General features: G+C 45.8%; 1 non-coding gene across 1 annotated transcript; it reads right to left on the bottom strand.

Annotated features, from left to right (window-relative positions):
• Window positions 1–397: 397 nt before the first annotated feature.
• LOC114812338 lies at window positions 398–535 on the bottom strand. The gene has a single exon (XR_003759994.1). It is a non-coding gene; the product is annotated as a small nucleolar RNA SNORA7 (small nucleolar RNA).
• Window positions 536–3265: the final 2730 nt, after the last annotated feature.

Here is a 3265-nt window from a genome sequence, read left to right on the forward strand (position 1 = left end):
TGAGCTCTTTGTGGGCAGGGAATGTGTCTTTTGTTGTATTGTACTCTCCCAAGCACTTAGGACAGTCCTCTGCACTCAGTGAGTGCTCAATAAATACAATTGAATGAATGAATGAATGCTCTGAAAACATCAGGCTAGGGGCAGGGAGTTTATTGGCCTCTGTACATTCACCTCTGTTCAAGGAGAACTGTTGTCTCATGCTGCCGAGTTGTGTCCGACCCATAGAGACACCATTGTCACATCTCTCCTGGAATGCCCCACCTCCATCTGTAATCGTTCTGGTAGTGTGTAACCATAGAGTTTTCTTGGTAAAAATATGGAAGCGGTTTACCATTACCTCCTTCCGCACAGTAAACCTCTCTCCCATGCTTCTGCTGCCCAGAACAGGTGAGTTTTGACTTGTAGCAGATTGCCTTCCACTCACTAGCCACTGCCCAAGCTAGGAATGGAATGGAAAGGCTTCTGCTTGACTCTCTCTCCCATAATCAAGACTGGTAGAGGACTGGAAACTCTCCAGGTGTGACCCTGAGAGGTTCAAGGAGAATTAACCCCCAGGGAATATCCCTTCAAAAACCACTCCCTTCCTGGAGCAGACTCAGCCAGTGCAGAATCAATTAATGCACATTTGTGAGGGTTTATAGGGTGCATGTCACAGTTGCCATGTCTAGAGGGTGTGTTAAAAGAGGGTATCAATTCCTACCCTCAAATATCTATAAGGGGAGACAAGTCACAGGAACTATTATCCATTTAACAGGCTTGGACCCAGTTGGAATTTTCTTTTCTTTAACTGTCAGAAGCAGCATTGCCTAATGGGAAGAGCAGAGGTCAGAGGACCTGAGGTCTAATCCCTGCTCTGCTTTGCACTTGCCTGCTGAATGACTTGGGGCAACTCACATTGAAGCAGTGTGGCCTAGGGAATAGAGTAGAAGCCTGGGAGTCAGAAGGACCTGGGTTCTAATACCGACTCTGTCACTTGTCTGCTGTGTGACCTTGAGCAAGTCACTTTACTTCTCTGTGCCTCAGTTACCTCATGGGGATTAAGATTGTAAACCCCATGTGGACCAGGGATTGTGTCCAACCTGATTAGTTTGTAACTATCCCAGCACTTAGTACAGTGCTTGGCACATAGTCAATGCCTAACAAATACCACTAAAAAACCACGTAATTCCTCAAGGCTTCAGTTCCTCATCTATAAAATAGGATTGAATATCTGTTCTCTCTCCTTTAGCTTGTGAGTCTCATGCTGGTCAGAGACTGCATCAGTCATTCATATTCACTGAGTGCTTGCAGTGTGCAGAGCACTGTACTAAGCGCTTGGGAGAGCATAATATAGCAGCCTAATAGATATAGCCCCAGACCACCTGATTACACTGTATCTACCCCAGCAGCATGGCCTAGTGGCCAGATCCTGGGCTTGGGAATCAGAGGACGTGGATTCTAATCCCGGCTCCACCACTTGTTTGCTGTGTGAACTTGGGCAAGTCATTCCTCTGTGCCTCAGTTACCTCATCTGTAAAATGCAGATTAAGACTGTGAGCCCCACGTGGGACAACCTGATTACCTAGTATCTACCCCCATGCTTAGAACAGTACTTGGCACAAAGTAAGCACTTAAATACCATTATAATTATGCTTACTATGTGCCAAGTATTATTATATATGTACCTGCTCTCTCATTCACCCCACACATCCAATTCTTCACCAACACCTGCCAGTCTAACCTTCACAATATAGCCAAGATCCGCCCATTCCTCTCCATCCAACCTACTACCGTGCTGGTACAAGCTCTCATAATATCCCGACTGGATTATTGTGTCAGCCTCCTCTTTCATCTCCCTTGCTCCTGTCTCTCCCCTCTCCAGTTTATTCTTCATTTCGCTGCCTGGATTATCTTTCTACAGAAAGACTCTGGACATGTGACACCCTTCCTCAAAAACCCCCAGTGGTTTCCTATCAACCTTCGCACGAAACAAAAACTCCTCACTCTTAGCTTCAAAGCTCTCCATCACCTTGTCCCTTCCTACCTCACCTCCCTTTTCTCTTTCTACTGCCCACCCCATACGCTCTGCTCCTCTGCCACTCACCTCCTCACCGTCTCCCATTCACGCCTGTCCCACCGTCAACCCCTGGCCCACGTCCTACCGCTGTCCTGGAATGCCCTCCCTCCTCGTATCCACCAAACTACCTCTCTTCCCCTCTTCAAAGCCCTACTGAGAGCTCATCTCCTCCAGGAGGCCTTCCCAGACTGAGCCCTCCCTTTCCCTCTGCCCCTCCTCTCCTCCCCATTCCCCCATTCCCTCTCTCTTCTCTTCCCCCTTCCCCTCCCCTCAGCACTGTGCATACTTGTATATATTATTACCCTATTTATTTTGTTAATGATGTGTATATATCTATGATTTTATTTATCTTGATGATATCTATACCAGACTACTTGTTTCGTTTTGTTCTGTTTTGCTTTGCTATCTGCCTCCCCCATTTAGACTGTGAGCCTGTTATTGGGCAGGGATTGTCTCTATCTGTTCCCAAATTGTACATTCCAAGTGCTTAGTACAGTGCTCTGCACATAGTAAGCGCTCAATAAATACTATTGAATGAATGAATGAATATATGGCTATAAATTATATAACAATAATACCTGGCACATAGTAAGCACTTAGATACCTCAGTTATCATTATTATTATACCACATCTTCAGCACCTCAGGTCTCTGGTTCCTGCCTCTCCCCTTGATGCCAGCCACTGAATTGCCTCCCGGTCTGGGCCCAGATAAGCCAGGAACTAATATGCTCAGAGCATTTTCCAGATTTGGTCACTGCATGCTAAAGGTCATTTGCAATCCTTTCTGTTCCCCGGAATCTGCCAGGGAATAGGCCCAAAGTGGGTCCAGATCAAGAAGCTGGAAAATGAAGGAAAATGGTAGCTGGCATGAGAGCCTCTACTGGATTCTTCTCCTGGCACATCGAGCCCTGGACAAAGTTAGTGCCAATTTTCACTGATTGCTCTCTCCTGAACAAAGAATCCAAAAGATGTAGAAAATCAGGCCAGACAGAAAGGATGATAAAGTACCTCCAATTGTCTGGAGTGCCACCAATATAGTCCAGGAAATGTCCCATTAACACAAAACAAGAAGCCGGTCAACTGTGAAGCCATTTAAAGCTTCCATCTAAATTATGGGAACATTAGAAGTCACTGCTATACTATCTAGGGAATGATATAGGGCAACCACTAACTTAACACTTGGAGAAGTTACAATTTTGACATTTCCT

The sequence above is a fragment of the Ornithorhynchus anatinus genome, chromosome 5 (assembly GCF_004115215.2).
Source record: "Ornithorhynchus anatinus isolate Pmale09 chromosome 5, mOrnAna1.pri.v4, whole genome shotgun sequence".
Taxonomy (NCBI): Eukaryota; Metazoa; Chordata; class Mammalia; order Monotremata; family Ornithorhynchidae; genus Ornithorhynchus; species Ornithorhynchus anatinus.